This window comes from Xiphophorus maculatus, chromosome 7 (assembly GCF_002775205.1).
Source record: "Xiphophorus maculatus strain JP 163 A chromosome 7, X_maculatus-5.0-male, whole genome shotgun sequence".
In the NCBI taxonomy this organism is placed as follows: domain Eukaryota; kingdom Metazoa; phylum Chordata; class Actinopteri; order Cyprinodontiformes; family Poeciliidae; genus Xiphophorus; species Xiphophorus maculatus.
This window is the reverse complement of record NC_036449.1, coordinates 8,073,091-8,090,945: the sequence shown is the minus strand read 5'-3', so window position 1 is coordinate 8,090,945 and position 17,855 is coordinate 8,073,091. Positions and strand designations below refer to the sequence as shown.

Here is a 17,855-nt window from a genome sequence, read left to right as displayed (position 1 = left end):
CCTGTTTTATAATTCATGTAGCGAATCCAGGCCGAGTTAGAGACATAGAGTGGTTAGCTAAGGCTTAGAAGCATTTAAGGATATGGATATGGAAAACTAACCATAGAAAAACTGGACAACTTTCATAACAGATTATCAGATTTGTGAGTGTGAGATTCTCGCTGTGTGAACATTTTGAGTTTTGTATGTTTACAGATACATTTACAACAAAAAATGATCATTTATCTGCTTCCCTATTGCTGCAAAAGTGATGAAAACATATTGATTGTTGAAGCTTTAGTCTAATTATCTCTATAGGATATAGTTAATAGTTTAATATAGCTTAAATTTGTACATTTGAAGCTCAAATTCCTTCAGATTTACAGCGATTTGAAGCTCAAATCACTGTAAACATTTAGTCTAATTTATGTCAGACAATTTGGAAGAAAAAAAAATAGTTGTGTCTCTTTATATAGTGAATGTAAATATCCAATTCGGTAACACTTTATTTGAAGGGGAATGCATAAGACTGACATGACAGTGTTATTAACATGATATAACACCTGTTATGAACATGAAGGAGTCCTCATGAATGTCTATGTAGTCTCTGTTGTCATAAAGTGTCATCTGGTAAATAATGACACTTTTAATGCAAAGTTGCACTAAAAGCTGTATGAAAAGGCAATCAAAAGTGCCGACTTTGCAGTTAAAGTTTCACTATTTACCAAACGAAACGTCATGACAACAGTCGTAAACATTCATAAAGACTCCTTTGTGTTCATAACACGTGTTATGTTGAGTTTATAACACTGTCATGTCAGTCTTATGCATTCCCCTTCAAATAAAGTATTACCTCCAATTCAGCTGTAAGTCTATTTTAACATAAAAACAGTGATTAAGAGAGAAGGTCTGATCTCCATTTAAGTAAGTGGTAAAAATTGTACACCAATTCACCGACTACTTATTCACATTCAAACTCTGGATTCTTTTTATGAGGGAATAGCAGGAAGCTTTCAAAATGCTGTTGATAACATTTTGACTTGGTGCCTGGAGGTCTTGATGAAAGAGTTTCTTTCCTCTGTCCCAGAGAAGACCAGGTACCAAGATAGCACCCATTTTACTGTGCCTGCCTCTCTTTGTGTTCACCTGAAAACACAAAGAGATAGAGCAAAACAAGCAGAAGCAGCAGTGTAGCACTGGAGCCGCTTTCATTTGGGGAAACAACCCCCCAAAAAACACACACATGTCCACCCCCAGCCTGTTTCCTCTGGTCTAACAAACAGTTGGTTCTGACTGTGAACCCAGTTTCATGTTGGTGAAGCTTTCGGTGCTGGAATAAGGGCAAAGAAAAATGGCAGTAAACAAGTACAGCATTTGGAGTTTGTTTGATGTAAAAGAATAAAAAAAAAATACCGGATCTTATTCGCAATGTTTTATCTGGAAACAGAAAGTAGAAGCCTCCTGAGAGTACAGCAGCATCCCATTTAAAGCCGTAAATAGAAGCCTGTCTAACTTCAAACTCTCAAAAAAAAAAAAAAAAATGTCGGTGGAGAAGAGAGCAGAGTGAGGAATAACAGTGTCACTTCACCTACAGCTCCTCTGAGCTACCGTACTCCCAGCTCTGACAATCAAACTTGACATCATACCCTGCGCTAACTGCTGCAGGAAAAACCATTGTGACTGAAACAGTCAAACGTTTCATAAAACAGCTTTCGAGTTTCACTCCAGCGTTTTATCTTTTCATCAATGGCAGATGGAAATTGCTAATTACCTTCCCCAGGAAGCCTTTTGGTCGCCCTAACGGAGATGATTAGCCTCGCGTGAACCTCCTAATCCCCGAGTCCGAACCTCTCACTTCCCGCTCCGCGGCGTCAATATCTCTATGCAAACCTGCTCATGTCAACTCAATTTATTTTCCGATATCACGCTGGGTGAGAGAGTGCCTCTCGTCCGTGCCTTTCTCTGTCTCTCTCTCTCGCTGAGTCTCCCATCCATCACTCCACAACTCTCCATTATCTGCTCCGTTTCTGTAGCTGCATGTGTCCAGGGCTCTTGTCTTTTTATGTTTCATATTTCATCAGGTTTGGTGGATTTCCTCCAGTTTTAGCCAGACGGGTGACTCATCGGCTCGGCAGACGACGATAAAGATCTGTTTGGTTTTCTTGAAGCGATGGTTCGGGATTTTTGAAGTGAAGTCCTGTTAGAAGGTCACAAGCTGTTAATGTGTTACCTGCGGTAGATAACCTGCTTGGCCTCTTCACTTAGGATAAACACAGACTAGTTGGTCCTTCGATCTTGACCGGATATTTCTACACAGAACAGAAATTCTTTAAAGACATTTTTTAAGACTTTTGAAGTCTTTGTTGCATTTGCTGAACACAAAATTTGATGTGAAAAAACTGCAATATATTGACTGATGAAACAGATATTAAACCAGATATTTTGAAATGTGTATGTAATCTATTTGTGACAAGGAAAAAATTTTGCCTTGTCTGACATTTTGCAACAAAGCGTATTTCATACAAGGTTTCCCCCAGAAATACTGTATTGCTAAGTCCGGTGGTTGGGCACTACGCCAGGCATTCATCCAGCGGCCCGTCGTGTTTTTGAGTTAAAAAATGTTTAAAGTTGACAAGAAATTTTAAAATATCACTAGATAATCATGTTTTATTGAAAGATTGCAAAATTAGCACCTGAACACCAACAAAAAAGTCTTAAAAATGCAAATATTTTAAAAAGACTTAAATGAATAAGCAACGTTTAGCCTGGCGGGGGCTCAAGTAAAGCCTGGTGGCCCGCCAGGCTTATAATACACTGGGGGAAACTCGGTTTATATGTGTCTGAACCTTACGTCCGCATGTAAATGTGGTATTTGGAGAAAAAAAAAAAACTAACTGCACAGTGGAGATTTTTAAAGACGTCATATAGTGATAAATATGTGCAGAATGGACATCAACATTGATAAGAGATGCACACTTTTCACATGAAACTCTCTTCATCCTTTAATGTTTAATGTTTCCATTAAACTTTAAATGAGAGCTGAAGAAGCAAATCCATGAAACAGTAAGCCGAAGAAAACAAAAACTATGATAGTTTTGATGCAATCTTTAGCCTAGCACTGCTTTAGCCATGCTTTGTCTTCATGTTCTCAATTTTAATAAAGTCAGTGTTAATACTAATCTATTTCTTTCAATTCCAGCTTCTACCTGTTCGTCGATGTGCCCCGAAGTACTTAACCCCAAGCGACCCGTGTATAAGTGTGTGTGAATTTGGATCTGGTGTAAAGTGCTTTCAGTGGTTAGCATGACTAGAAAAATTCTTTATATATTCAGTTCATTTATTATTTGTGCCAGTGCATTAAAGATACTACAGCTATTTGGACGGGAAACCTACCAACAGTAGTGGTATACAAAAGTGGGATTTTACCTAAATGCCAAAAACAACAACAAACTCTCCTGAAATCGCATCTAAGTTGGAAAATCAAAGCTTGTCCAGCAGTTCTGACGCTTGTTTTGCTGTCAAGCATTTAAACAGTAATGAAAAGTGTCGTATATGCCAATTATTAGGACACCTCATGGACTGCAAACAGGTGCAACAAATAGCTTTGAAAACTCTGAAAATGCTTCTTTAGTGCTTATATGCATAAAATGGAGAGAAATACAATCCTACCTGCTTGTATTCCTACTAGCAGCTACTGCAACAACAGCTAGCGTCTGTTTAATTTCTGGTTAATACAACACCATGTACCGCTTCAGCTCATCTGATGAGAATGATGAGCTGAACCTTCACAATCCCCAAACCTTCCCTTAAAGTGCTAAAACCCTGTGGAGAAATTAAGCAGAAACAGCTGATTTCCTGTATCAGAAAGGGATCATAACTCTAATTTTCCTTTTACTGGATAGTTTCTGCCTTCATCTGCACGTGATAGATTACCTGTATGCTCAACTTAGTAGTAGAAAACCAAATGATCACTTAGCATTACCAGTAGGACTTAAAGAAGCTCAAATTCACCTTTAAGTCTTCCAATTGTTTGTCCAAGGTGTGGTACAGGGGCCATTTGCGGTCCTTGGAAGGATTCTGGGTGGCCATTGATCACAGTTCAAGAACAGCCTAAATTTGGTTTGCTAGTTCAGGCAGTTCATGCAGATAATTATTTAAAAATACAACGTAGGGGTGAAATATTCACTGATGCCTTGATGAATACTTTGTGTTGCAAAGTATTCATCCAGGTTTTTGCTTTTCATTTAATTTATTAGCAGTAGTTTTTACTAAAACGCAGACTTGGGCACGCCCATTTCATAAATTTGTCAAACTAAAGCGAGAGCGAGCCACATTTAGTTCTTACTGCTAAAATGACACAAACAAATCCAGAAAAAGATGATAAATGTGCAACAAGATTAGCTGTTTTTTTTAGTTATTATTATCATTATTATAATTATTTATCTGGCAACCTGCAGGATCCTGTTTCAGTTTTAAATATTAATTGATTTACTCAGTGCTTGTCTACAGAAATCTCTGTCATGAACTGGTGTGGTGAAGGGTGGCGAGGCAGACGCAGCAGACCCAGGATGAGATGATTATGGTGAAATTAGGCTCAAACAATATCCAAAAGTCCACAAAACCTGGCAGCACAGTTGAGCGGAATGCTAGGGCTCAGCACTGGTAGCAACAGGCTACGTGCATGGACAGGACACATAGACAGCACGCACATTAGACGAGAAGCGACGAGGACCCGACAAAGACGCAGACACACACAGGTGGCATTAAATACACAGAGGGTAATCACAGAACGAGACACACCTGGGAACAATCACGGGGAGACAGGACAACACGGAGACTCAAAGACACAGAAAACTCTAAATAAACACAGAAAAACACAGATCCTGACAATCTCACCTCATTGTGTGTTTACATTGTCGTTTATTTAGAGAGTAAAAATCAAGAAATAAAATCGCTTTTGCGACAATAATTAAGAAGAAAAGTACTAAAATTATTGCGCCGCACAGAGTGCTTTCAACTTGACATTTTTTGGCCCCCATGCCAAAACGTTTTGGACACCGCTGTATTAATCTAACTACTTCATCCAGCCTCTCACTTCTCGATTACAGTACGAGGCCGTTTTATATTCATGCTGCTCCCAGTTCAGCCAACAGCACACACACAGGCTCAGACACAAGGGGCCGGCGGGACGGCTGCAGAGGAATACTCTATCGACCAGGCAGGAATTCATCAGCCACAATAATTAATCTTGTGGGAAGTGGCTGCTGAATCTTTTAGCGTGAGTGAGAGACGGAGCGAGTGAATCTCTCAGAGAGAAATAGGGCGAGACTACATGATAGCGCTGGAGATACCTTTCAGTCTGACCAGCAGACCACACACACACATAATTTAAAACAGTCAGCGAGGCGAAAGAAGCGGCTCCTCGCATTTCTTCTGCAGAAGATCAGGTGACGTTTTGATTTTTAAATCTTTGTTTCCTAGGAATTATCTCCCTTTTTCTTTTTTGCAATAGATCATCCAAGTCAAGAGGCTCCAAAAATGTGAGACACACATCGCGAATAAGCAAAGTGATGGTTGTAAAATGGGCCAGCAGTATGAAAAGAAGCTAAAGCAGCTATCTGCGTCCATGCAAAGCATCGCGTTACACCTGCTGTCATCCTCCGACTTCACTCCATACAAGGCGGCATGAATAATTCAGCGACCTCTCCGCTTTGTCAACTACTACACCTCTGTTTGAGATGAAGAAACGCTCAAACTGCAGACTACGCTCATGAAATTTCACTGCCTCACTGTGCGGGAGAGATTATTCACAAGCTCAGATGGAAAAAAAAAAGTGCAGCCCTGTCACTCACAAAGCAGACCACATGGTCACTTCCTCCTCATCTTCAGCCTCTTCTCTACTCTACAGCAAAGAACGCTACAAACTCTTCAGGAAAGGCGATTAAACAGAAGCAAATGCAGTTGAATATGAGCAGGTCTGGGTGCCTACCTTTGTTCAGTGTGTTTTTGTGGGCTGGATTGTGCTGTGAGCTCAGCAGCCCGGCAGCCCCACAGCGTGCAGCCTCTCCTCTCCGTCTCGCTCCCACTGCGAGCCGGGGTAGACTCTGAGAGAGGGTGTGTGTGTGTGTCAGTCGAGCCCTCTCGCTGGCTATTGTTAGGGGGAAGCGAGCCAAACTGAGCATGCTCCGGTAAAACACGAACAGCCCCTCGCCGTAGGCATGGAGACAGGGAAGCGGATCTCCCGGTCAAGTTGCTTTTCAGCTGAGCCCCGGCGCAGGGCAGGTGCTGCTGTGTCATGATCCTGGCCACGTTTCAACACTTTGGCGTAATCCCCTAATCCTGCATTTACTTTTCAAATTCCCATCAGGCAGAGCATCAGATGATGACCCGGGTTGCACAAAGAGCTTCACACCGTGTCCAGTGGAGTCCAAACGCAAAACTGACTTGCAGTCCGAAAAAAAAAAACAACAAGAAGCATTTTGACCCGGTGAATTGCAACCTGCTGCTGCCATAATTACTGTGGGAATGTATCCCAGTCTAAAACCAAGAGACACCAGAGGAATGTGACCAAGATGAGCTGCGTGATTCATTACATATTACACTGGGGCAAAATATTACCAATCTTAGCCTAACAGCATCTTTGAAAAGTAAACTTTATTTTTGTAGCATGTAAGCATATCTTCTCAATGTCTCAATTAGTTTTAATTGACTAAAAACAGCAAATATTGTATTATTATTATTACATTACAGCCTGTAATCATGTATGCATTTTGTTCAAACAATATAAACATAGTTCTGCTAAAAGAAGAAAAAAGTAACAGCTCCGTTATATGTTTTCCATGCTTAAATGTTTCAGATCATCAAATAGATTTTACTGTCAAGGACGAAACAGAATAAATACAAAACATTGTTTTTGAATTATTTCATCTCTTTAGAAAGGAAACAAGTATCTAAACCAGCCTGGCTCTTTGTAGAAAAATAATTGCCTGTTATTAAATGTAATAACTACAACTTTTATCATCAGAAACATTATAGCATCACAAAAATAGAAATAAATTTAAAACGGGACAATATTCTTTGGAAGCACTGATTGTGTAATATGCATATTAATACTATGCAAACTGTTGCAACAACAACTTAGCACCAGACACCACATCCTTCTTTGTGTCATTGATTCGGATGCTTCATAATGTGAAGAACAGGACCGCGTGACTGACACCTTCAATGACAGAAGCTAACCAATTTATCACACATTCTGACATATTATTGGATTGGCGGTGAATCTGTATGGAGCATCACTTGTTTTCGCATAAATCCAAGATGGTGTCAGTAGCCTGCTCGCATCTCAATGCAATCCAGCTTTCTCATTAATATACAAACTTTTTTGTTTTTTAACCAGCATTATGTTTCCAGTCTAATCAACTCTCACTCTGGTGAGAAAAAAGAGGCAGATTGACGACTATTTAGAGGCAAACTTAATGCATACATATCTGTGCCATAAAAACAGGAAGATTGGCTGAATTGTCAGCATGTTTCCCTTGCTGCAGTGAGGTGTAACAATGCAACATTACGAGTGCTTGCTGTTTGCTAACACTCAAGGCTAATCCATCAATGACTTTCAGCCAAAATATGAATGGTATGTTTTTATAAGAGAACAAACTGAGTCGCAAATGAACAAAGCGAATAGTTCAAGGAAGCCATCTGAGGAAATTCACACTGAAAACCAACTTGTTGTAAAATTTCTCACATCTACACACTTTCCTGTGGTTATTTTAATCGGATTCCTGCATCCAAACATGAAAGCCGGAGAGTTTTCCAGCCTCCGACGCGGCTCCTTCACCGTCGGGGGTGTGTTCTCGCTACGAGCGCCCGCTGTTCTGCATTTCAAGGCTGCTTTCCCCCTCTCAACAGAAACACAGCTATAAGGCTTGTAAAGTCTTTTTTCAATGGTTAGCAGCTCCGTCGCTCACCAGACGATCGATGAGCTGACTTCAGAGGGGATAAATCATAGGATGGACATAGTTGTGTGTATTTGTGGTGAAGCACGCAAAATATACGGCGTGTAATTACAGCCACGGTACCCATGCCGAAATCCATTTTCCCATTAATTAATGACCAGTCGGAAGCAGTAATAACCCAGCGTACCCGAGGGGCCGCACATGCAGCTCGGGTTGCAAAAACAGCCGCATGCTGTCAGCAGTTCAAGGATGTGGATAAAGCTTTTCTAAAGTGGTACGGTGCCAAATTCAAAATCCTTAATGCTGGTTTTTATGGATTTGACCATCATCAATAAATCTTTATTTCTATATCGGTGTTCTTCCTTTTACTGTTTTGGACAATTGGCCGGATGTTCTAAATAAAGTTGGAAACTTTTTAAAATTGTGATACTAATTTCTCAAAGGAAAAAAACACAAACATTTTTACAAGAAAGTTTTGCATCTCTTATTTGCTTAGTTGTTTGTGTTTCCTAATTTTCTTATCAAACCAACATCAGATCGACTATATAAGTAGCTATAATATTAACATTAGTTTTATTTAGGGGTATCTAAAGCGGCTGTTTGACATTTACAACCACAAAGGCTTCTGTTTGTAACATGATAAATGCCAGAAACACGTGAAGACGATGACGATATAAGTTTAATTAAATAAATCCCTACAGTTTGTTATAAGTCAGTCATTTGAACTCTAATTTGCTGAACTTTATCTTCCCAAACTTCTACTTATTTGACTTGTTAGTTTGTAACTTTATCAGACAGCTGAATTTATGTCCTGGATAGTTGTTTATTACAGAAAACAAAATTCTAGCAAAGTGATATAAAGAGTACAACTTGACATTCAGTTAAGATAATCCAACAAACTATTAAAAACAACAAAGCTGGAAGTTACTCCAGATTGAAAAATCGGTTCATTACTCTGGGTATAACGTATTTTACGCCTATAACGTTCCACGGTAAGGTAAAGTCTCTACTGATGAAAAGAAACAACTTCAAGCAAGATTGTTTTTCTGTTTTGAAATCTAAATCAGATTTTCTGCAAAAGAAACCAGAGCCCAGACTGGTTGTTTTTTTGCATGTTTGTCAGCTCTACACGTCAATCTGTTCCCGTTACTGGACCCATGTCTCGGTGGTACAAACACGCGGGGTCAACACGAGAGGTATGCAACCCCGCTTACTCGGGGTACACACAGTTGGATAATTCATAAGGGCTTCACCATTGGCTCAATAATTCATCAGGCTCGTCTGCGCTGTGGGTAAGTCACGTACGAACCTTTTACAGAGGAAGTAGGTGAGCAGGACATCTGTGGGTTGAAAACTCAATAAGAACTTGCAGATTTTTCTAAATCTTCTAAATTTAGCACCACTTTCACAACTCCAGGGAATGGCCGCATTTGGAAATGAGGTAGGATGAGCCAGCTTTTTGTGTTGACTTAGTAACCCAGACGGCCTGAAAGCCTTTAGCATACAGGCAGCACAGCAGGAACCAAACACTGCACGACGGGGGTCCCAATCATCTGGATCATTTGTCCGTATTATTACACATACATGCCGACGAAGCCTAATAGAGTCAAAACTACTCTCTGTGTTCAACCAGTGCAGTCCTTCTTGGCTACAACGGTTGCCACTGAATAAAGCCTTGTTGTTGATGATTTTTGTCTCAGTGGAAAAGCTTACATTTCAAGGGTGGAGGCGGGCAAATGTTAATACAGGACGTTGTAAAAAGAAAACGTTCCCTGCCATGTTTCTCCTGCTGCTTGATTGCTTGGCAACCACAATGGCATTGTGGGTCACAGTGAGTTCTTTTGATGCTTGACAATCGACAGAGGGAAGGGTGACTGGGCGGATGCTAAGCAAGGTCACAATGCACCACAGAACACAGTGACACAGTTACACAAATGTAGCCACAGGCTCGACCCATTGAACTACATTCACACCATTAACTGGGTCTTTTGTCCAGTGAGATGAGGCTTCAAGCAGTTCATCACGACACATCTCCATGCTAAATGGCTTCTTCTGTAAGCGCAGGTCATGTTCGCAGTAGCTTTCGCTTGTTGATATTATGGCTATGTACGCCAGAATCCAGACAGCTGATTTCTAAGATATTTCAAGACTGGACTTCAACTAAATTCATGGTCCCTTCACACAAAAAGCCGAGAAAGTTTACCATGCTACGCTATACATTTGCGCTGATGAAAATTCACCTCAACATGCCAGATGCTTGAAACTGAAAATGTAATTGACGGGTTTTCCCTGCAAGCTGAATCATTAAGCCAGTAACCACTTGGAGACCGTCATAAAACAGGAAATTAGTGATTTCAAGAAGGTCACTTGATCTCTAATGTAAAAATAATAAACAGCAGCACCATGTAAATGTAGAGTATGCCCTCCTAAATGCAGCAGAATTCCACAACCCTCATCCTAATATGGATGCTCCTGTGTTTGGTGGTTAGGGCGCTGAGGCAACCATTCATTCAGCGGCCTGCCATGTTTTTGAGTTAAAATTTTAAAAGTTGACATGAAATTTGAAAATATGACTTGATAATTATGTGTTATTGGAAGATGAATGACTGAATACCAACTACAAAGTCTTAAAAAATGTAAATATAAAAAACCCCAAAATAAATAAGGAGGGCTTAGCCTGGTGGGGGCACAAGTAAAGCCTGGTGGCCCGCCAGGCTTATAATACACTGAGGGAAACCTTGTGCTCTATTCAGAACAGGGGCATATCAAAGGTAGGACACACAATACAGAAAAATGACAGGACTTTGAGTCCCACAGAATCTTTGTCATTTTCTCCAATTCAGACTCACATACGCCAGCATATATAGCAAAACAGGTAACTGTGCTGGTACTCAAAACCTTTTATCGACTGGACCTGGCAGTGCCTTATAGACATGGTAACCAGGCAGATGTGAAATAAACGGAGAACACACACACATGGAATCATTGTGACGCATCAACCTACTTCATTATTAAATTTTCCATCTGCGGTTACTAGGTCCGATTGGAAAGAGAGCGAGCGCTCTGCAGAACTCCATTAAACAACTTTTACGCGTCAGATGCTACGTAAAGGAAACACAGTTAAACTGGCAGCATGATCCAATGTGTTTCTGAACGGTTGTTCTGCTTTGGTTGATTTAATGCCCTCTGACCAAAGCAGAACCTCTTATCGTAATCAACATGCCTGCAGCCACACTGTGCACTAAATGAACACAGCCCTTTAGAAGGCAGCCCATGAAATTCAATTTTCCTTTCAATCTATCCGTTTTTACCACGCCATGCTCAATGCTTCCTAAAGATTTCCCGTTTGAGAAGCGCCTAAACGGCCAGTGACACATTCACTGTCATTTGCTGCCCTTCCAGATGAGACTAAAGTACAGCAATATCACAACTGAGAGTTGGCTCGCTGTTCTGTTAATGTTAAACAAATCCACTTCAATTGGCAGGATCATGTAGCAGAACAGACTGCAAAGATCTGCTGGCACGCATCTGAATATATATTAATAAAACAGAAGAGTGCCGAGCAGATGTAGACACTTCAGTGAGTTTCCGTCATTTGGGGAAAGAGGGCATCTCCTAATTTTCAGCCTAAATTAATCACATCAGTAGATACAGTAAACACACAGCTGTTGTCACATTGGAAACCCCTTGTGTAGTTGGCTGACAAGAAAATGAAAGCAACAGATACAGTCTGTTTTGCTCCAACTAAATCAAGGAATTATTAGCTTCTGGAGCAGAGAGATGGGTGACGTTTCAAAAAACACCAAAATACGACCGCTCCTAAAACCTGTTACTTTAGAGCAGTGGTTCTTAACCTTTTATGAGGTATCGAACCCATCAGTTTCATATGCGCAGTCACCGAACCCTTCTTTAGTGATAAATAAAAAATTTTTTTTTTCAAAATTCAAGACATGGGTATATGTTTTTTTGCTGGTGCACAAAGTGAGCCGTGCATGAACGTCACTTTGCTCAAAGAGCAAAACCATGAACTCACAGCAAGTTACAGTATTACTTTATTCTGGCCCCCAAAAAATATTTCGGCCCCATGAAAGAATTTCAGCCCCCAAAATATTTTTTTTACTATTTTACTAATTAAAAATAAATTTGGATTTTTTTCAAAGAATTAAAAAAATTTTAATAACTTAATTTTTTTTATTTTAAATTTAATTTGTTTTTTGTTGTTTTGAATCCACAAAATACTTTTTTGGGGCCAGAATAAAGTATTGCACAAATGACATACCTGCAAATCAGTGTGACTTCTGCTGTTGTTTTTGGGAGACCAGTTCAGAGAGGCGTGGCTTCACCTTGGCAAGTGCATCTTCAGAGCAAAGTCTGTTCATTTTCTTCTTTTTTTTGCTCAACATATTTAGTATGGATTAAAATATTAAGAAAAAAACCACGCGATGTACAACTACGACAGCCGCTGATACTGCGCGCACTAAATTCCCCACAGCACTGATTGGCCGAGCAATGTAACATGATCCTCTGCACCAAGCGATGGCCAAGCGGGGCGTGTCATCACGCGGGTGTGTCTTTACCTCCGCGGCAGAGGCTCCGCCGAACCCCTGAGACCGACTCATCGAACCCCTGGGGTTCGACCGAACCCAGGTTAAGAACCACTGCTTTAGAGGTAGAAATAATTTTAAAAAGTACAGTAGCCATCAAAATTCAGGCACAGCAAACTGAAGTCTACACATCAGTGGTTGCGGGTTAATGTGACATTTTCTAATATAATCAGATTGCAGGCTTGTATTTTATGGATCTCAGAGGAATTGTACTCAAAAACTATGAAAATAACAAGCAGTTGCTCGTAAACTGTTGGATGTAATTATGCTCCAAGAGGAGGAGGCCTGCAGGAAGTGCAGTTGTGCCATGGAGTGTGACATCAGCACTCCGGTGATGATTGGGTGACAGTGGCAAGGAGAAAAGCAATGAACAAAAAAGCAAACTACCATCAATCCATTGTTTATCCCCGTCTATCCTTGCACGCTCCCAGGTGCCGATCTCCAAAGATCATCGGGCGAGTCAAGACACACCCTGGACAGGACACACAGGGTGTATCATACAGGACAATCATGTTCACACACACTTAACACACAATTTAAAGAAACCTAATAACCTGACAGTAACATTTTAGTACTGTGAGAGGAAGGTGGAGTATCTGGAGAGATCCCAGGAATGCAGGTGTGGCTCTTGTTCAGTGCCAAAATGAAGACTAACGTCCACCCAGCGGTAGCTGCTTGCTTGTCGCAGGAAGTTACATCCATTCCTAAGCCAGCTACTGAGCTGATTAATGATAGGCCAACAGTGGTAACCAAGCAACCACCAGTGAATAGCTGATGTTGGCAAATGCAAAGACTACACACTTGAGTTAGTTGTTGAAAGGTTTGTGACCAGTATGACATCCGTTGGATAGACGTCTTCCTCTGCTGGTCATTAGCACGGATAGGCTAGTGTTAGCATTGGATTTGATGGCGTTAGCCTTGGATGGGCTGGCAACTAGCATGCTACCCATGACTCATATTTACTTCTTTTGTGGAAAATTTCATCAAGAGAATGGTGTGCACATAATTTCTGTAAGCGTCATACATTAGATGCATTGATATGTTCATCTGACAGAGTTAAATCAACCTAATGTGGCACCAAGCATAGACATACTTGCAACAATGCAACAATGCTACCAACCACTCCACCTTCCAGGTAATTGATAGCTGTTGCATTTACATAACCAAATGCAGAGCAGCCTTTTAGAGGGGCCTACAGCTGCCTCCCATGCTTCAGACTAAAACAGACTCAATTACTAGATTCTACACAAAGCACAAGAAAGCAGATGTACAAAAACACCTTTTTCTCACATTCACATGCAAAGTAACCAACGCTGGATCGAGAGGATTAAACAGAGCGAGATGGACGGGACACCACTGCGTCTTCACCAGACTTGATCGATGCAGGCTGAGTGCCAACGCTGATCTAGGTGATCTATGCCGCCGTAAGCATTTAGACAGAGAACATCAATCTGATTTCAGAGGTAGCAGAAAACAGGTGCAGCCTGAAAATGAGCTAGATAGATAGATAGATAGATAGATAGATAGATAGATAGATAGATAGATAGATAGATAGATAGATAGATAGATAGATAGATAGATAGATAGATAGATAGATAGATAGATAGATAGATAGATAGATAGATAGATAGATAGATAGATAGATAGATAGATAGATAGATAGATAGATAGATAGATAGATAGATAGATAGATAGGCAAGTAAAAAAAAGGTTTAATTTTTAATGTAAGCACCTGGTGAAAGGTAGAAACAATAGAAAGAAAGGAAATGGAGAAATGATGAGCACAGTGGTGATTTAATCCATATTTTGCACCCAGTTGCTTAAGGCAAAGCAGAAACACAGGGAAGCTGCTCAGACTCCTCAGCCTCTTGATCCAGACAGCTTCCTTTGGGAGCCTGCTGATCAAGAACCCAAGCTCTCCAGCAAACGCACACAAGTCAATCCCACCGCTTTCAGAATAATCGTTACTGGTAAAAAAAAAAGAGAAAAAGAAAAAACAGCCCTCTGACCTGAATCCTAATAAAATGTTCAGTTCTGGGTAAACAGACGCAGTTTAACTACACAGAAACACAAACAAAAAATGACAGGTTGTACACAAGCAGCAGCGCGCTTCCAGTCTTATTAGCATTCTGCATCCAGACCTCAGCATTCAGACACACAGAATGCAATCTCCTCAGAGGGAATATTTAGGTTGCCAGAAACATGCTTCGGCCTTCGCTGTGTGTGTGACTCGAGTCTCGGAGAACAATGGATCAGAGGGGAAAACCGGCTGTGGGGGTAAAAAAAATAAAAAATAATTTTAAATCCTCTCAGAATGCTATTTTTATCTTTTCATTTCACCAAACAGACTCTCATTGCTAACGACTTTAGCGCGCAACACCAGGAAGCATCTGGAGAGGAATCTCTATTGTTGCAATAGTAATAAAAAATAAAAAAAATCAACAGGCTGTATCTGCAGTGGCCAGGAAGCTGAGGTCAGGTCGGGTGAAACTGGAATAGAAAACACCAATTTGATCCAGTTTCACTAGAAAAAGGAATACCAAGCAAAAACTCTGAAAGAGGAATAAAAGACAGGGACTTTGACTAATTAAAACAAGTGAAAGGGATACAGGAAAAAATATACAATACGACTAAAAACTGCTGCTGCTGACGGAGAGAGGTGAGCACAGCCTTTCTGCAGCCTTCTACTGGATGATGCATGGAGAGAGCTCACACTGAGGGAGCTTTTATCCTGCTGCAGACTGTCAGCAAGGTTACGCTTTAAAGAAGTGACAGGATGCTGCCGCTTGCTGAGGGAACAACCTTCGTTTCGTCTGCCAGAACAATGAGGAGCCCACCAACAAGTACGGTGGATAAAGTCTGGGTGTTTGGCATGCAGGAAGCAACGCCGATGTCAGGAGGAGCACACATTTGTCAGACGGAAAAGACGTTTTCTGATATGCAAAACAGACAGAGAACATGGTCATGGTTTAAAAGGAAGAAATAAATTCGTAAATTGTTTTAAACCTCCAGAGTACCCAGTGGGGTTTTTTTGTGTAGAACAGAGTTAGCAGTCACCCTCCCCCACCTGTTGCTGTGTACTGTCAGCCAGTGGGCTTAAGAAAAGGATCATCCTAAAAAAAAAAGGCCTTCATTTTGAGGAGCAGAAAACAGAACATTGCTTTTGTTAGGGCACTAGAGAGGAACTGCCAAGAACATTGAGAGATTTCCTCTTCAATCACTGCACAACTATTACAGCAGAATAAAACAAATAAAAAATAAGAAACTTTCCCTGAGGAACACAGGTCCATCCTGAGCCAGTACTGTGTTGATTCACACACAGAGATAGATTTTAACATCATTGAAAAGGCTGAAACAAGTGGTGAAGATCCTCTTCGAAACTTAAACTAGTGCAAATCTGTTATTACATTTCTTTGACCTATTTTTCATTTGGTTTTTGTGCATGTTCACCACTCAGAAACGTTGATTTCCACTCCTTTTTTTCTTCACTGCTTGTGATGCCAGGAAAACAGGCATCCAGATGATAGAGTGCATACTTTATCAGAGTGGAGGAATGCATTTTGTGACTTATTCATAACTTTCATTTGAACGTGCACTCATTCAGTCGCTACAGTGTCCCTTGCTAATGTGCAGCCATCATCTTAAGGCCAGCTTGCTCTAGTGGAAACGCTGTTTGTCTGTCTGCTCATAGATCATTTTTGGGGAATGTTGTTTGTTGTTCTGCAGCTCCTGGTAAGATAAGGTATATTATATTCTTCCAAATCAAATCTGTTCATTTCTGTCTCTGCTGGTCCTCTTTGTGACCCGTTTCCATCATGTGTTGTTGCTGAAGTAACTGGAAACCAAGCTACGCTGTATTTTTAAAAGAAATCTCTAATTTACGGTAGAATATACGAGAAGCTGAGTTTTACCGTTTTGCTTTTTTACAGTGTATGTTTTCAAAAATGATTCACCAATATGACAATTTGGGCTGATATCCATATCTAATATTAATTTTAAATACTAGAATAGTCCTGACAAACCGATGTTTTGCTGGACACTGATTTTAAATGTAATATTTTTACTACTTTTAGTACTTGAGACCTTTGCCTTCAATCACTTTTTGATGTTAAACTGGTTTAAAATAAAAAAATTGTTGCATAAACAGAAATATTTAGCATTTTTATAGTTTAATTTTTTATTTTGATTTGAATACTGTGAGACTATGATTAAAGCTCATGCTACCCAAATGCCTAAGTGACATGAAGAGACTAAATTAAAATATTAATAAATGTTTTAAATCCTAAACACTATTTCAAGCCACACTTTTTAACAAGTTGCTGAACTGTAACAGCAGTTTTCTTTTTTTTTCTTTTTTTAACTAATGCTAATGCGTGCAACAGTGAACAATAAACCTGGATGGATTACGCCGGCTAATCCACATGATTTCATTATGGGCTACAGGCCCTGCTGAAGATTAGACCACTCACAAAGCACAGAGGAGTAAAAACAGACCGCAGGAGCGTGAATATTGGAATATTAGATGAGTATTTCTCATTTAAAGCATTAAAAGCATCTTAAAAAATAAAACGGGTGTGTAATAAGTCAAAATAGCAAGAAGTAGAATTTGAAAGATGCTTCTTGTGAGACTGTCACAGTTTGTGAACGCAGTAGAAAAAACGTTTTACATTTTATAACTTTATTAACTACATTTCAATGTCTTTCCTTGGGATTTTGTGTAATATAGCAGAGTGTTGGCTGGTTATAAAGTAGAACAAAACGGATGCATGAATTGAACATTTTGCATTGAGATGGATTTTATTACTAAACTGGTGATGTCTGAAGGCGGTCTTTTTTAGGGGTAGCAGGGCAAAGAGGGCTTGATACCAGACATTTTCAATTCTTATTTTGTAAAAACTAAGCCACACAAAGTCCCACTTAAGTTCTAGAAATGCAACTAGATGTGTAAAGATTTAAAGGTTTAATGTTTCTGCAAAGCACAGCATGAAGCAATTTCATGCTTTACAACATACCGCTCTGATTATGCAATAAGTTGCATTATATAAGTGACGACTGACTGACTTTCACTTAAAAGTGGGTTAAAGCCTTGCGCTGCATGACAGAGACAAGTTTTTGTTTTTTGGTTGTTGTTTTTTTCAACACAAACTAAACCAGTAAGTAATTTCTCCTTCCTTACACAATGTCAGTGTGTTGTTTTTTTTTTTTTTTGGATGATGCTGTCAGCGTTCATCTGGCTCACAACGGGAACAAGTGAAAGGCTGGCCCAGGAAAAAGGAGTCGTCGTTTTCACACGTTGGTCAGCCACCACAAAGCA

The 17,855-nt window shown here is 40.1% G+C and overlaps 1 protein-coding gene across 8 annotated transcripts in view; it reads right to left on the bottom strand.

The window, feature by feature from the left end:
• LOC102231170 overlaps nt 1–17,855 on the bottom strand; it is a 69,688-nt gene that overhangs the window by 45,011 nt on the left and 6,822 nt on the right. For 2 of the 8 annotated variants that reach the window (XM_023336952.1, XM_023336960.1), the window contains exon 1: nt 5,969–6,072. The exons of 5 other annotated variants lie outside the window; for them this stretch is intronic. The gene's annotated coding sequence lies outside the window, so the exon portion shown is untranslated. Of the gene's footprint in view, nt 1–1,750; nt 1,830–5,968; nt 6,073–17,855 lie in introns of those variants that run through there. One more of the 8 variants, XM_023336958.1, reaches the window with a different exon arrangement.